Here is a 16,942-nt window from a genome sequence, read left to right as displayed (position 1 = left end):
GTCCTCCCACCCTGGGTTGGCCAGGCCGACTGTTGACCCTGAGGACAGAGAGGAAGGGGTCACTAGCAAGGTTGTCCCAAGGAGGATCTGGGAAACGGCACCAACTCTGTCACCAGGGCTGTTCGTCCATCTGATGATGTCAATTCAGAACCTGGGGTGGGGGTTGGGAGCAGTGGAGAGTCAGGTATTAATAGGTCTGGGTTCAAATCAAAGTTAAGCCATGCAACTTCACCTCAGAGAGACTCACTTTCTCCATCTGTAAAGTGGGCATAATACGAGGGGCTGTTTGGAGGATTAAACGAAATAGAGCAAGCCTGCCCCACAGCTTGGTGCTTACTTAATGCTTGTTCCCGTCTCTTCCTTACTCTTCTCAACAACCCCCAAGTGAAGTCGCTCAGTCGTGTCCGACTCTTTGCGGCCCCACGGACTGCCGCCTGCCAGGCTCCTCCTTCTCCGTCCATGGGATTTTCCGGGCAAGAGTACTGGAGTGGGTTGCCATTTCCTTCTCCAGGAGATCTTCCCGACCCAGGGATTGAACCCAGGTCTCCCGCATTGTAGGCAGATGCTTTACCATCAACCCCCAAGCTAGTCACTTTTCTGTGTTTCAACCTCTCTGGCTGCTCCCAGACAGCCCTCAACTCATTGGCAGAGAGAAGGTGATTGACTAACTCAGGAGCCAGTAAGTGGCTGGGGTCCTGCCCCTTTTTTCAGAAGACCCCTTGGTAATGGCGGGGAGGTCTGGGATGTGGGGTGGGTTGATGGTGCTCTTGTAGGAGGACCTCAGAGGTGCTGAAGCGGCCTCACTAGGCAGCAACAAGGAGGCCTATGAAGTGACTGTGGGAAGGGACAAAGATGAGCCATTCCTGAGGAGGGACCCCTGCCTGGCTGGCATAGGTCAGAGGTTAGAGACCCTTCCCTGCTGTGGGCCCTGTTCAGCTGCAGCCGGCAGCCGTCACTGAGCCTTTTTTTGCCTCTGGGCCATGAGGCCAGGTGTGGGAAACTGGGTGAGAGGAAGAGCTGCAGGGAGACTTGCCCAGAGAGAGACAGGGGTGTGGGGGGTGCTCACCGGAGCCCTGCCCGGGGGCTGGTGTCATGCCTGTTTTCTGGTCAGGCTTCCTGTGGTCAGGAAATGCAGGGGCCTTGGAAGAGCCCTGTACTGGGCCGGGCAGGTGATGGAGTCACAGATACTCCTCCAGGACCACTGCAGGAATTGGACTGGGGCTGGGGCAGGGTCCCAGTCCTCCTGACTCTACTCACTGGGCCTGAGCCCTCCTCTAGAGGCAGCCACTTCAGGGTTCCAGGACTTCCAGGGCTCTGCAGGAATCCAGGTGGGTGGCTCCACGTGGAGGCAGAGGGGCTCCCCTAGGGCCTGGGCTTCTTTCAGATCTTCTCCCAGGGAATCCCTCCAGTGATGTTGCAGGGAGGGTGTGACTCACTCCATTTTATGGATGGGGAGACTGAGGCCCAGGAAGGTTAAGACATGATTAGCATTTGGGTCATCTGATTCCAAGGACAGTTCCTTTTCCTCAGTGGCAAACTGGTGGCCCCAGGGGTGAGGGGAGGGGATGTCCAGAGGGCGGGATACTGTGGAAAGTACTGCCTCATTAGGAGAGCTCAGAGTGCCTGTCCTAGGATTCAATTCCTGGTTTTCGCACCCCCAGGGGCCCAGTGGAGCTCTGCCCTGAAGCCCCACAGGGCTGATGGTGGTGGGCAGCAGCTCATCCTGCGAGGGGGAGGCTCAGGGATGCAACCACAGCCCCTCTCTGGATCACGCGAGAGGAGGAAGCTTGGCTCTGGGTTCACACCCTTGCTCTGCTTGGCTGGGGTTCAAACCCTCACCCATAGGCTGAGTGACCTCTGACAAGCCACGGGGCCCCCGAGTCTCGGGGTCGTCTCCAACATCAGGCACACAGTAGGTTCCCCCATGCTTCCCCCTCCTTCTGCCCACTTCCTGCGCTGACGCGTGGAGGTGGATAATGACTGAGGGTGTGATTTCTCTCCAAGATATTTTCACTTTAATAGGAGACTTTTATGCCTCTGAACCCCAAAGGAACGATGTTTCCCTTTAATGGTGACATTTCAGGCGTGGTGGCAGCTGCGGGAAGATGCTGGGGTGGGGGCTTGCCTGGTTCCTGTGTCGTTGCATGCAGCTCGTTCTCTGGCCCTTCTCTGCCCCTACCCGCTTCCCCGAGGTTCCCTCTGCTCTGTTCATGGCAGGTCAGCATCTCGTTAATTTGATTGAGGGATTTGTTCTGAGCATACTTGCCTATCAGTTTGGTGAAAGCCCGGCCTGGGAATTGGCAGACATTCTGCAGCAGCCAGGGCCAGGCTGACCTCTGCTCTTCTAGGAAGTAAGGGGTCACCAGTCCAAGGATAATTAACAGGCGCACAGTAGGAGTGATTAACCCAGGGAGGGAACCGAAGGTCTGGTGCTTGGGAGGGGTCTCCAGGGATGGATCTTATCTGGTCATGAATGTGGACCCTTAGGACCTGCCTGTTCTCCGACTTGGACTCACTGTGAACGACTCAGTCCTACCAGCAGTGACCACAAGCCCTGGGTGCCTGCCATGGTGTGGCCGTTTTGTCGTGGTAGGAGAGGGGAACAGAGGAACAGAAGGGTCCAGGATTAGTATTCTGGAGGAGCCCTGTGCCTGGGGATGGGGGGAAACTCAGCGGAACTTAAAGGCAGGGAGGGTTTGGAGAAGTCCCTGGAGAGTAGAGTCTAAGGGAGTGGCCACGTGGGCTTTGGCTGGAGGCCTGGGTTCTAGTCTAGGCTCTGCATTTGGCTTCATATGTGACCTTGGGTAAGTTGCTGCTCTCTCTGAGCCTCAGTTTTCCAGTCTGTGCAATGGGAGTTTTTGTCCAGACCAGCTAATCTCTGCACCTCTCCTGTACCCTCCATCCTGATTCTAGGAGAGCTTAGGGAAAGGGCTGAGCCTGAGGGTTGGGGATGAGGGTGGTCCCAGAGCACAAGGAGCTGGAGAGGGGTGGGAGGCAGATGTATGTGCTGCCATCCACTGCAGCTGGCACATTCATTAAGCATCTCTAAGACGGATACACCCCCCCAGTTCACCTGGCGCGCGGGTCTCGGGATTTATTTCTTACTGAATGGTGTCATCCATCACGTTAGCTTTGCTGCCAACGAGCACGGCGTCTTGCCTGAGTCTCCTGCAGGGTAGGGTGCCTTGTTATCCTCCAGGCAGGGCTCGCCTCCCCACCAGCCATGCTTCTACACCTGATGGCCCTTTCCTCATGGCCCAAGGGCAGTTCTACCCTCTACGGCTGCTTTAGTCCTCAACTAGACTGCAGGTTCAAGGTGCTCCAAAGGATGCTGGGCAATCTGGGCTGGCTTCTTGGAGGCAGTAACAGTACTGGCTCTGGACCTGAGAAAATAGCTGAGCAGGAATTGGACAGGTGGAGAGACAAGTAGGTGCTTTCAGCCTTGGGGTTGGGTGAGGGATGGGAGACCATGGCACGAAGTGGAGGAGGTCCCTCACTCACACCCATGTTCCTTATGAAGGGCCCCCAGGCAGTGTTACTGACTGACTTATCCTGACCCAGTTCTTATAATCTACTCTTTCAAACTCAGGTACTCATGTCCTCAGATGTCTCAGGAGCCATTAGGTGACCCTACACTGGTCTCCACTCACACACTATCTCCACAACTTCTCTATGTCTTGGTTTCTTCCAAGAAAAGGGGGATAATGATAGTACCTACTTCATAGTGTTATTGTACTGATGAAATGAGTTTATACATGTAAAGGGGCTTCCCCGGTGGCACTAGTGGTAAAGAACCCACCTGCCAATGCACGAGACATAAGAGATGCAGGTTCAATCCCTAGGAAGATCCCCTCGAGGAGGGCATGGCAACCCACACCAGTATTCTTGCATGAAGAATCCCCATGGACAGAGGAGCCTGGTGGGTTACCGGTCTATTGTGTCACAAAGAGTCAGACTGAAATGACTGAGTATGCACACATTCACACATGCAGGTAAAGTCATAGAACAAACCTGAGTACGCTGTAACTGTTAAATAAAAGTTAGCTGCTATTGTTTTTGTTACTGAGGCTCAGAGAAGGTGGGGGACTTGCCCATGGACATGGCTCATGATGAAGGTCCAGGATTCAGACCAAGGCCTGTTTAATTCCAAACCTCTGCTCTTACCTCTACTCTGGGCTTTCCTGGTGTCTCACTGACGTGTCTGGTGTGCAACCAGTGTCTAGGCCTCCCTGGAGGTGTTGGACCAGCCTGTCTACAACATATTCACTTCCCTTTCAAGGACCTTGTCTATCTTACTCACTGAGGACCCTCAGGGCCTGGAGCATAATAGGTGCTCAAGAAATACTTATTGATTGTCTGGCTGCATAAATGAAAGTAGGGTGGGCCCCGAACTGCTCCTGGAGCCTGCAGTGCTCACCGCCTGAGCTCCTCAGATCCCACCTTTCCTGCTTGGTTGGGAGGTAAGGACCCCAACCCCTGGGCTCACAGAAGCACCCCCTCCAGCTGGCCCCCTGCCTTGCTGCTTCCCTCCCCCAGCAGCGGCCTGGGGTTTTTTCCTTCTACTCTGCCCTCCACCTGCAGTAACCGCAAATCTTCAGTCTCCCTCCTTCCTCCCTCTGTCCTCCCCACTTACTCATTACAAAGAGAATAACTCCTGAAGTTGATGCCTTTGCCTCTGCTTTTACATTGCACTATAATTTGGCTATCTAAAGGGAGAAAGAAAAGAGAATCACTCCCCGCTCTGTGCCCAGAGTAGCCTGTCTGCAGAAGGATTGGAGCAGACCCTGCCAACCCATTTTAGGCTGAGGCTCCTCAGGCAGGGCACAGGGCACAGGCCTGACCCAGGAAGCCTCAGCTCTGGCCCCACCCCCAGTCATCTATGCCCTTTCAGCCCCTCAACTCTGCCTTGGGGTATTGGGGTCATGTGCCCCCTTTCACAAGGAAGATGTGAGAGGTGCTGTCTGTCTGCTCCCCAGTTCCTTGGCTCCCCACTGGCCCTCTATCACTACCCTGTGGGCCCTGGTGAAGGTGATGGTTGTGGATGCAACTGATGTGAGAAGGAGCACAGAGAGGATTAGGGTTTGACAAGATCCCCCAGAGAGACCCCTGCTGGCTGGGGAGCCTGGCACAGAGGTTGGAGAAGTTCCAGGGACAGCCAGGTCAACAAGGAGAGGTGGGCTGGGTGTCCTGTCTGTGCACTGAGGGGTCTTTCTTCCATCTCCTACTGTGCGCTCCCCCCTTTCGCATGGGTATTGTGGGAGCCCATGAAAACAGGCTGGTGACGAAGGCCAACCCCCATTGTGCCTGGGACTGTGGGATCTGCATGGTTAGTTACATACTGACCCACACTCAGCCCCTGAGACTTCGTCCACCTGTAGCTGTCTTCTGCTCTCCTGCTGTATTGGCAGCGCCCTTTCCTCCCCTCTCCGCCAGGGGTGAAACAGAGTGTGTGTGTCTCACGCTCCTTGGAGCGGCCTGTCACCCTCTGCAGTTTGGTTCCCCTGCTTGCCTCGTGACCTCAGTTCTCTGACGGGCTGGATAAAAGTTATGATTTTGCGCATCACTTGGTTGTTTCTCATTGTTGGACTGGGAGCTAGATGCTATGTCTTCGACTCAGCCTTGTTCTGCTCTCTGAAATGGGGATGCCCACACCCGCCTCGGAGGGCTGCTAGGAGGGGAGGGAAGGTGAGCTGCTGTGTCAGGCTCCGGCCCCCTACTCCACGGTGCCTCCTCAAGCCCCTATTTGCTGTGACTCTGCTCCCCAGAGGCCATGGGGAGAAGGTACAGTGATGGGCAGGGGTGACTTTGGCTGGACTGGCCGGGAGACCGTGGTGGGGGGACCAGTCTGGGCCTTCTCACCCCTCAGAGGCTTAGGAAAAAATGTTCAACTCCACACATGCCCAACAGCAGGTTTTCTGGCCTGACCAGAGCTGGGCCTGGGCCTGGGAGGCTCAGACAGGTCAATCAGCATCCCTGGAGCGGCCCCTCTGTTTTGGCCTCACATTTGCCAGTAACTGGCTGAGCCCCACTCCTCTGCTTGGATCAGCCCATGAGCTATTGGACACAGATGGTGGTGCCCAATATTTCCCTCCACCTGGCATTCAGGCTTTGCCCACTGAGTATGGCCCGAGCCTCTCTCTGCCCCTCCTTCCACCAGACTCTCTCCCTCAGTCTGAACCCTGATTCCTCTCAGCCCTGCTCCTCTCTGGGTTCAGCTGAGGTCTTGGGAAGCCTTGTGTTTGGACGTTCTGGGCGAGGCTTCCCTGGTCTGTGTGGGGACCAGGCTTCAGGCCCTAGCAGCAGGCCGGGCTGGTTACACGGAGCTTCCTGTGCCTCCAGCCGGCCCTGATGCCCGCAGAGCCCACAGGCCCAGGGGGCTGCGCTGGAGAAGCTGAGGCGGGAAGCCACTTGCCTGCAGAACCACAAGGTCAGGCTGGGCCTTTCCGTTTCTTCCTGGCAGTGGTGGGCCCTGGGGAGAGAGGCTGGCCACACTACCATCTGTGGGAGCTGTGGCCTGCCCCTCTTGGGTGGCCAGGCTTGGTTTCCGGGGCCGCCCGGGAGCTGCAAGAGGAGCAGGCAGTGTCAGGGGCCTTCCTGGGTAAGAGCTCTTCGCCTCTTCTGTGTCCCTGGGCCCAGGAGGCTGGGACCTCAGGGCCCCAACGTGAAGGGCAGAAAGCCTGAGACTGGCCAGGGCTTTTTCAGAACAGCCTCCTGGGGCAATATGGTAGGTAGGGAAGGGGATGGTTTTTTTCAAGGTTCAGGCTGGAGTGGGCTGACTGTGTTCCTAGGAGCCTGGCCAAGCCAGAAACCCTGGGTGGGGGCAAAGAAAACAGACCTGCTGGAGGGTCTTCCCTCGCCTGGGATGACCTGCTGCCTGAAGTGCCTTTCTTGGCCCAGCAAACATCTCAGAGAACCACTTTGGCTCTCTCTTCCCTCCCTCGCTCAGGTTTGGACTCTCCAGGCTCCCATCCCCCATCCACAGGCCACATGGTGTGGTACCTGCCTGCCTACTGGTCTGTGAGCTCTTCTAATAGGGGTGGAGGCATCTCAGGTGGCGCTAGTGGTAAGGAACCCGCCTGCCAATGCAGGAGACTTAAGAGACGTGGGTTCGATCCCTGGGTTGGGAAGATCCCCTGAAGAAGGAAATGGCAATGAACTCCAGTAGTCTTGCCTGGAGGATCCCATGGCCAGAGGAGCCTGGTGGGATACAGCCCATAGAGTCTCAAAGAGTTGGACATGACTAAAGCAACTTCGCACGCACAGTACTGGAAATGGGTGCTGGTGGACAAGGACTGCTTAAGGACCTTTGGACAGCATCCCACCTGCCTCTGTTGCTTTGTAGAAGCAGCTGTTCTCTGAGCCTCAGTTTCCCCTTTTCCATTGTGACTTCTTAAGGGCCACAGCTTAGTGATCAGCCTAGGCTTTGGGGTGCCTGCCTCCTCGGGCCTTTCCTGAGTGGCTCTGTCTCTGCTGCCCTGGATTCCTGCCACCCCCCAGGCCCTGGCTTCTATTGTCCACATCCTTCTTTATTCAGAGCCCTGACCCACCTCTTCAGGAAGCTCTCTCTGATGCCTTCAGCCATCACTGATCTGAGCCGGAAGCTTCTGATGGTGTCCCAGTTGCTCCCTTCCACTTGCCACACACTGCTGGCTATGTGTGGGGCTCTGGCTACACAGAGACTGCTCAGCATGACCCACGTGAGCAGGGGGCCTGTAGAATCCCACAGGCAGGGTGGGGAGGCACTGGTGTAGGAGACTGAGGGAGTAGAAATTCCTGCCCAGGGGTTGATGAGGCAACATTTGAGCTGTCCCTTGAAGGAGGAGGCTGGAGATGAGGGGAGTCTTGGGGTCAGAGTCCAGGCTAGAAAGGGACTTGAATGTCAGGTAAGGAATTATGGGATCTGGCCTCCCTTTGCAGGTAGAGAGCCCAGGGAAGAAGCCGCCCACCCCACACTTGGGTCTGAGAGCAGACCCTCCCGATGATGCCTGGAACCCTCCACCCACACCCTCTGACCTGTGGTCTCCTTGTCCTTAGATTTCTGCTCTAAGGATGCTATCTCAGGCAAGCCTCCCCTGACCTCTGTCTATGCTCTCAGAGTGCCCCCGCCCTGCCCCGCCCCAACCAGTGTGATCCCTGATTGCTCACCAGGCTTTTGGGCCACTGAGGGCAGGAATCAGAAGGGACTGGTGGTCCCTTGGGTCCCCAGCTGCCAGTCCAATGCTCCGCACAGAGTAGGTGCTCAATAAATGTTGATTAATTGTGTGGACATATGTTGCAGCACAGAGCCAAGAGTCCCAGGCAGGAGGGTGGGGTTGACTGGGGATGGGGAGGCATGGACCTCCAGTGAGGTGGGGCAAAACCTGGGTCCCAGTTGGAGCTGAGCTTCTTTTGTGCGTCTTTAGGCAGCTCTTTAAAGAGCCCTTTGCTGGAACAAAAGTCGTCTCTGGCAGCGCCTCAGTGGGCGGGCCAGGCCTCGCGGCTCCCTTTGGAAATGCTTTGAGAAGAGGGGGTCTGCGCCAACTTGTCACCCCCAGGTTGGCTGGTGACTCTGGGGAGTGGGGACAGCCATGGGGGTGGGGCTGTGGGAGGCAGGGCCATTGGCCGATCCAGTCCTGACCTCAACGAAATTATTTTTAAAACCTGCGAGAGAAAGGGGATATTTTTAACCTTTGTTCCATCAAGGCATCCCAAGGGAAAAAGAAGGGGGAAGGAGGCAGATGGAGAATTGGGAGAGGGGCATGAACAGAGGTGGGGGCTTCCAAGGGAGGATGAGCAGCCCCAGAGAACCCTGAGGATGAGCTTTTTTGTCCCCAGCCCTTTTAAATTTTTTAAAAGCTCCAAACAGCAAGAGGGACAGAGGAGTTCATTATATCGAGTTATCTCCTCCGTTTCAGGCAAAGATCAATCTTCCGAGTCTTGCAGCTCCGAGGGGGAAGAGAAGAGAAAGAAAACGGGAGGCGAAGGAAAAAAACTCCCTGGACCAATTTCCGCTGGCTAACACGATTACTTGGCTGCCTGGCAGCAGCGCCAGCTGTTGGCAGCCATCCCGGCCCCCCGCCAGTCGCGCTCAGTTGCCGGCCGCCCCCCAAGGCTCCCTCCTGAATGGGACAGGTTGGCAGGTGTGAGGGCCCCAGTTCCCCCCTGGGGCAGGGGCTGCTGGACTTGGCCTGCTGCTCTCCCGCGTGCATCCGCCACTCCAGCTGGCTTTGTCTCAGCTTTGCGCCCACCTCCCTGCCTTTGCTCAGAGGGTCCTGCCCTGCCGGGTCTGCCTTCTGGCTGCTTCCTGCTTCATATGGGAGCAGGTTGTGTAGGAAACAGAAGTACAGGCTTTGGAGTCAGATAGAGCTGCCTCTGCCCACTCATTCATTCATTCATCAGATATCTACTGAGTGCTATGTGCCGAGTACCGCACATGGTAGGAGGTGGATGCAGAGGTGAGTAAGATGCATATGGTCCCTCCCTGCCTTACTGGGTTCATCTTATGATGAGGAGATGCATGAACAACAAGGAGTAAATCAACAAGATAATGTCAGATAGGGATAAAGTCTGGGGCTTCCCTGGAGGCTCAGCGGTAAAGAATTTGCCTGCAATGCAGGAAATCTGGGTTTGATCCCTGGGTTGGGAAGATTCCCTGGAGGACAGCATGGCAACCCACTGCAGTATTCTTGCCTGGAGAATCCCATGGACAGAGGAGTCTGGCTGGCTGCAGTCCATGGGGTTGCAAGGAGTCAGACATGACTGAAGCGACTAAACAGCAGCAGCAGGGATAAAATCCATGAAAGATGGGAGAGGTTGGGGTGGCTGGGGGTGACCAGGGAAGATAGAGGAGGTCCCATTTGAACAGGATGATAAGAAGGTCTGGGGAAATAGCATTCTGGGCAGAAGGAGCAGCAATGATAGAGTCCCCGAAACTGGCTGGTGTGGGAGGGGGCCAGATTGCGGTTCAAGGTGAATTCTGAGCCGTGGTGGGCAGACTTTGAACAGTCTGGACTTGATTCTCTCTGCCATGGAAACCCCTTGCACATGGCTGGAGAGCGAAGGATTCTATCTGTACCATTATGTGCTTGCTGTGATAGTTTGGGACCAGGGTGGGATCAGGGAGCCCGGAGAGGCAGGAGGCTGCTGCAGTTATCCAGGCAAGGGCTGATGAGGGCAAGAGCAGAGGAACAGGGGAAGCAGGTAGGTTTGGGATGTGTTTCCGGGGTTGTACTGACCTGGTGTGTTGATGGCTTGGGTGTGGGGTGAGGCAGAGAGGAGTCAAGGCTTGAGGGAGATGTAATTTTGGGGATAAAAATTAAGAGTTCTGTTTTGGACAGGTCTCTTAGATGAGCAAGTGGAGATGACAAATAGGCCTGTGGATACACGCAGCTGGTGCTCAGGAGAGAGCTGGGGCTGGAGAGAGATTGGGGGCGTGGCTGGATTTAAAGCTACAGAGACCAGTGAGAGCAGGGAATTAGACGGGAGAGAGCAGAGAGCCCTGCCAGCCCTGGGGCCTTGGATGCTTGGAGGCAGGTTGGGTGAGAAGGGAGGAAAGCCTGGGAGCACAACCAGGAGAGGCTGAATCCTGGGAGCTCAGAGATAAAGTGTTTCCTGTCGGAGGAAGCAGTTAGCCCCATCAGGGTGACTGCTGGGTTTGGCAAAACGGAGGTTTCTGGGAACCTTGAGAAGAGCAGTTTTGTGGAGTGACGGAGTGGAAGCACAACTGGAGAGGGAGTGAGGAAGAGCTGGAAGTGAGGGAGTGGAGGCTGAGACGCTGAGTAGGGACTGCTCGAGACCTTTGCTATAAATGGGAGCAGAAAGATGGAAGGGCATGTGGGTCATGTGGGTTGAGGAACATCTCTCCCTCTCGCCCTCCCTTTTGTCCTCCCTCTCTCTCTTCCTCCATAATATCAAAGAAAATCGATATGTTCTTTATCAGATGTGTGACCTTGGGTGATAAAGTTAACCTCTCGGAGCCTCCGTTCCACATCTGCAAAATAGAAATGACAACCCAGATGTTACTGGATCTAGCAACTAGTAACGTACTCAATAAATGGGTATTGTTCTTCAGTAGGCATTCACCTGGGGAAATAGTCAGCCTGGCGTTGGCATAGACATTTTTGGAGGACAATTTGGCAGTGTATCCAAATTTAAAATGTGTATACCCTGAGATCTCACCCCTGTGGTCCAAGGGTTAAGACTCCAACTTCCACTGCAGGGAGCGTGGATTTGATCCCTGATTGGGGAACTAAGAAGTGCACCCCCTGCAAGAAAAAAGTAAGGTGTGTACACCTTTTGACCTACTTTTTAGGAATGCATGTGTACAAAGAGGCAGGCTTTTTCCTAGCAATGGAAATAAAAAATTGGAACCCCCTAAGCACTCATCCTGGGAGGTCTGATTAAGTAGGTGAGCGTTTGTCCCTGAGTGGAGTTCCTCCATGTAGCACTGAGCATGGGGGGACTCCGTTTGGAGCGTGGACACTGGTGTTCATGTGCTCAGCCACTCCCTGGGCTGGACGTTCTTGGGCAGGTTACTCTGCAGTTTGGTTTTCTCCTCTACAAATTAGGCTAACAGCAGCCCCCATCTTGGGGAGAGGAGTGTTACGATAATTAAATGGGTTAATACATATAGTGCTCAACCCAGTATCTGGCCCATAGTAGGTGCTCAGTGAATACAAGCAGTGATCATTATTATCTTTATATATAGATAGGGAAAGTTTTCCAAAATCTATTAAGTGAGGAACCTGATTATACACCAGCACAGACACTTTCCTGCCTGGTGTGTAACCGAGGGTTTGTTCTATATATAAACACTTGTGCACCTCTCTGTATGTCTGTGCAAATGCTTAGTGAAAGTTTCACACCAGATGGGCAGTCAGGACCTCTGGAGATGTGGTTGTGAGTGAGAATATGTTTACCCTATAGGTATCTGTATTTGAAGGGCTTCTTTGGTGGCTCAGTGGTAAAGAATCCTCCTGCAATGCAGGAGATGTGGGTTCAATCCCTGGGTAGGGAAGATCCCCTGGAGAGGGAAATGGCAACCCACTCCAGTATTCTTGCCTGGGAAATCCCATGGACAGAGGAACCTGGTGGGCTACAGTCCATGGGGTGGCAAAGAGTCGGACATGACTGAGCGACTAAACAACAACAACATCTGTATCTGAAGCTCTTTAACAAGAGAACGCTTTCATGTGCAGGCACACCTCAGAGATATTGTGGGTTTGGTTCTAGACCCCCACAATAAAATGAATATTGCAGTAAAGTGAGTCACATGAAGTTTTTGGTCTCCCAGTGTACATAGAAGTTATGTTTACACTATATTACAGTCTATTAAGTAATAGCATTATGGCTGAAAAAACCAGGTTCATACCTTAATTAAAAAATAGTTCATTGCTAAAAAAATTTTAACCATCATCTGAGACTTCAGTGAGTCATAATCTTTTTGCTAGTGGAGGGTTTCAACTGTTGCAAAATTACCAAAAAGTGACACAGAGGCATGAAGCAAGCAAATGCTGTTGGAAAAATGGTGCTGATAGACTTACTCAATGCAGGATTGGCACAAACCTTTAATTTGTAAAAACAATAACTGTAAAGTGCAATAAAGCAAGGTATGCTTGTATTACTTATATAGGAATAAGACTACAATTATGTAATGAAAGGTAAATTAGGCCTTTCTCTCCTCCAGGAAGCCTTACCCGACTGCACTGGCCCATAGCCCAAACCTAGTAGATCTATAAGCCACATTTCCTTCTGTGATCTATAAGCTACATTTCCACATTCCTTGAGTCAGTGGTGTGTGCACATACGTGTGGTCTCCTCAGTTAGCCTGTGAACTCCTTGAGGGTGTGGACTACGCACTTTGCAGGCCAGACACAACTAGACGAGCAGTTCTCAAAGTGTGATCCCCAAATGGCAGCATCAGCATTGCCTGGGAGCTTCTTGGAAATGCTGATTCTTGGGCCCCATCCTGGACCTGCTGAAATCAGAAACTCTGGAGGTGGGGCCCAGCACATTGTGTTTTCACAAGCCCTCCAGGCAACTCTGATTCACCCACTGGTATTGATGGGGAAGTCAAGGCCCAATGAGGGGAGTGGGCCTGCCCAGGGTCATGGGGTGAACTGGTGACAAAGCTGAGATGACCAGGTTAAGGTGCCACTTAAAGGTGAAAGAAAGAGCTTGGGTGCTCCCTCTGGCCACCACATCTGACCCCAGGAGGGGGAATCTGAGGCTCAATCCTGTGTGTCCAGGGGCCAGAGAACCCACAGGTACAGGTAGGAGGGGACAGCTGCTCTCTGCATATGTGCGCGTCCCTCAGGGCCCACGTGGAGCTCTGGGCCTGCAGCAGGAACCCTCTGGGATAACTCCATCTCTCCTGAGGCCCCTCCCCAGCTAGCTGCAGCAGGTTACTTGACTTACGGAAAAGGGCATTCTTAACTCTGTGCAGTGAGTCTGGCACCCCTGGGCTGCCCAGTCTCCTACTCCCTCTGTCCTGGGCTGTGGGGCAGAGGCTTGGTGGGGTTGATCGCCAGACGGGTTCTCTGGGTGAAGAGTCTGCAGGTCTCCATCTGACTGTGCTCTCACCCCTTCTCTGCTGTCTCTCTGCAGGTGTCCCTCTGAAGAGTCCCTGAGCCTGCTTGCACCCCCTAGAGGTAAGCAGTGGATGTCTGGGGTGGTGGATGAGGAGAAGACCGGAGGGTGAAGTGTATGCTGGGCAGGTTCCAGAGGCCTTGTCTCCTTCTGCTTGGCCCTCTCTGCCATCTTTCTTTCTTTCTCCTCTTCCATCTCCCGGAGCCCCTGCCCTCCTCCAGCCATGATCCTGGGGGTGCTTCTCAGTTGCAGAATGCAGAAGGGGTTTGGGATCAGCTTTCAGGGAAGAAAAGAGGAGAGTGGTTCCTAGGTCGGATGGGGTGAGGCTCACTAATGCTGGGGAGCAGCTGCTGGGGTTTGGGAGCTGCTGGCCTAGGAACTAGTCAGGAGTGGGGCTCGGGGACCCTGGAGGTCCCTCACTGATCAGGGGGCAGAGCTGCGGGCCTGCCTGTGAAGGACAAGCCAGGGCATGAGTTAGGCTGTGGGTGCTCTGGGTGGTCGAGCTCAGGGTTGGGGGGCCTGGTTGTGTTCTGCAATGCATAAGCATTTTGGGGACAGTATTCTGGGGCCTGGAGAATGCTGTTTGATGAGGGGCTGCATGGACAGGCCCCAGCAGGTCTCCATGCAGGGCAGACGCTTTCCCTCCCCTCCCCCCAGTTTCTTGTGTCTCCTCGGACTTCAGCTCCAAGGAGGCTTTGCTGAGTGGATGATTTCTAGGAGGGCTCTGGCTCTAATTTGGCGTCAGGGGCCCCAGGGTGTCTGCTGAGTCAGTCTCGCCTCCACGCAAGGGAGGGAGCGGAGGAGTGTGAAGGGGGGGAGGTGGCACCATCCCCCCCAAGCCTTTCACAGTAATAGCAGCAGCCAGCGGGGAGCACTGGGGGACTTGAGGGTAGGGTTCCCTGGTCCTCCACCCTCATCTGACAGTCTAGCTTTGCTGCACGCACGGGGCGAGGGTTCACTGGGATAACCGTTTGGAGTCCTGGCTTCCCCCTTGTCTTTGTGACTCTTCTGCATTTCCCCACCTGTGAAAGGGGACCTTCACAGCGCATCCTTCAGGGCACTGTGCTGTACAGAGAAGGCTTGCTACAGAGCCTAGAACACAGTTGATGCTCAGGAGATATTAAAAGGCACATCAGTTATTTTTGCCTCAGGGACTGAGTTCTGTGAGCACAGAGCCTGGGGTCAGGCAAGGGGTGGGTCTGGTTGTTGGGAAGAGTCTGCAGGACTCTGGGGAACAGAGCAGAACTCAGACACCCCTGTAAAGGCCAGCACAGACTTCCTGCCATTCTTGTGAGGGAAAACTGCCCAGTGAACCCAGTCCAGATAGACTGCCTGGAGGAGGGGTGTTAATTGTTATTAATTTGCCATGGTTAGCCACCTCTTTCGAGTCTACAAGAAACATTTTTCACACTTTAATTAGCCCATTAATCTTAACAATAGCTCATGAGTGGGAGCAGTTTGTTCCCTTCCTAGAGGTGGAAATGCCGAGGCTGGGAGGTGGGGATGGGGCCCTGTTGGCCAAGATAGGATCTGGCTCAGGTTCTCTCTCCAAGTTCTACAGTCTGCACATCACTCCCAACTACTCCACACATTGCCCCCCGTTTGGGGCCTCCCAAGGGGAGACGAATGGTTGGAGGCCACACTCTTGTCCACCATGCCTCCTGTCCAGTTCCTGAGGAGCTGGGGTCTGCCCTCCAGAGAAACCATGACATGTGGTGTGGGAGCTGAACTCCCTTCTGGACCAGGGGACCACAATCAGCAGGGCTGCACGATGAAGCCACTTGGCTGGTCTCTGGGGTTCCCTCTCTGTGGCACACCCCTCTTTCCTCTCCTCTGTGTCTGCACACTAAGCCCCTCTGCTCAGAGTGTGCCCCTCTTAGAAGCTACCCCACAGTCACTGCCCTTAGCTGCTCTCTGCAGTTCACCGTCCCCTGGTTGGCCAAGTGGGTCCCAGCCCCACTCGGTTGAGTGAGAGCAAGCCAGGTGCTTGTTTCAGACATGGGCTTCAGCTACAGGGATGCTGCTTAGGGGTAGAACTGGGAAGGGCAGGTTCAGATCCGCAGGGCGACTGCAGAAGTCTGAAGGGATGTCATCTGGCACACCTGGAACTGCCATCTGATGCACGTTTGATTATTTATGACTCTTGGGATGGCCCGAGGAATCTTTGGAAGAGAAGAAACCTGTGCTGGAACAGCGCCCACATGGCGGGGGCGGGGCACGGGGAGCCTGGCAGGGAGGCATTATGCAAATCTGGGAGCCACGGTTACAGCAGCATCTGTCCAGGGGCAGAAGGGGGAGCCGCGGGTCACACCAGGGCACAGGCTCCATCTGCACTCAAGGCTGGGCGCGGGTGGTGGCCAGCCTTGGTCAGTGCTCTGCCCCACGTGAAGCCACACGTGGGCATCTGAGGGGACCAGAAATGTGAGGGCCACTCCAGAAGGGGCCTGGGTCCACCCAGCAGAGCCCAGGAGGCCTAGGGAAAGGCTCCGGCCTGGATAGGTGGGCTTGCCATACACCCACCCCCTCTCCATCACGCCTGCCAGAATTCACTGGCTTGACTTTTGGTGTGGGTCTGAGATGTGGACCCAAGCTGTGACTGCCCTCATATCTAAAACAGGGGACTGATGGGGCTGGGAGTCAGGCCTGTGCCCTGATTGACATCCTATTCCTGGGGATGTAATTTTCAGCTTTAAGAAGTCAGTGTCTCTGTTTCCTTGGTTTTCACCTCTGTTAGCTCAGCACAGAAGGGAGACCCCATGGCCCTCTCCCCTCTCCCCACCAGGCCTTCAGTCATGGGCATTTCTATAATGCTTGGGGATAAACTTAGCAGAAAAGTAGAGAGTTAAGAGCCCAAGTTCGAAGCCAGGTCACCTGGGTTCATACTGTCACCATTTGTGAGCTGTGACTTTCAGCAAGTTTCCTAATTTCTCTGTTCTTCAGTTTCCTCATCTGTACCATGGGCGCAACAGGCGCTTCCTCATGGGGATGTTGGATAAGATGATGTGTGAGAAGCTTTTAAACACGGCCTGGCATGTGGCAAGGGCCCCATCCATGGCGCTACTATGATTGCCAGGGTTGGTGGCTGGTTACTCTTACGGGTGGGTGGGCAGCTGAGCCAGCTGTGGCTGAAGCCAGTGGTATTTGGGTCTCTGTACTCCGGCCCCTGCCGGTGGTGGTGGGAAGGCGGCTGTGCTGTCCTCCTCTGGGTATCAATTACTGAAGGCTGCCGGGGGCACTGCTGAGTACGAGGGAGCTTGTCCCTGCTTTGGTGATTGGTGCTTTCAGCTGCCAGGGTGGAGGGGGGCACAGAGGGGTGACATCGAGTTGCAAGGAGATAGAGAGGCTGCTTTAAACGGGGTGCAGGAAGGCAGCAGCC

At 54.6% G+C, this 16,942-nt stretch overlaps 1 protein-coding gene across 2 annotated transcripts in view; it reads left to right on the top strand.

The window, feature by feature from the left end:
- The window catches only part of LINGO1 (leucine rich repeat and Ig domain containing 1), a 212,161-nt gene that overhangs the window by 69,328 nt on the left and 125,891 nt on the right, over positions 1 to 16,942 (top strand). For both annotated transcript variants that reach the window (XR_006344449.1, XM_043922158.1), the window contains one exon: positions 13,585 to 13,628. The gene's annotated coding sequence lies outside the window, so the exon portion shown is untranslated. The remainder of the gene's footprint in view (positions 1 to 13,584; positions 13,629 to 16,942) is intronic.

The sequence above is a fragment of the Cervus elaphus genome, chromosome 13 (assembly GCF_910594005.1).
Source record: "Cervus elaphus chromosome 13, mCerEla1.1, whole genome shotgun sequence".
NCBI lineage: Eukaryota > Metazoa > Chordata > Mammalia > Artiodactyla > Cervidae > Cervus > Cervus elaphus.
Note: the sequence above shows the minus strand (reverse complement) of the source record. Positions and strands in the feature narration are given on the sequence as shown.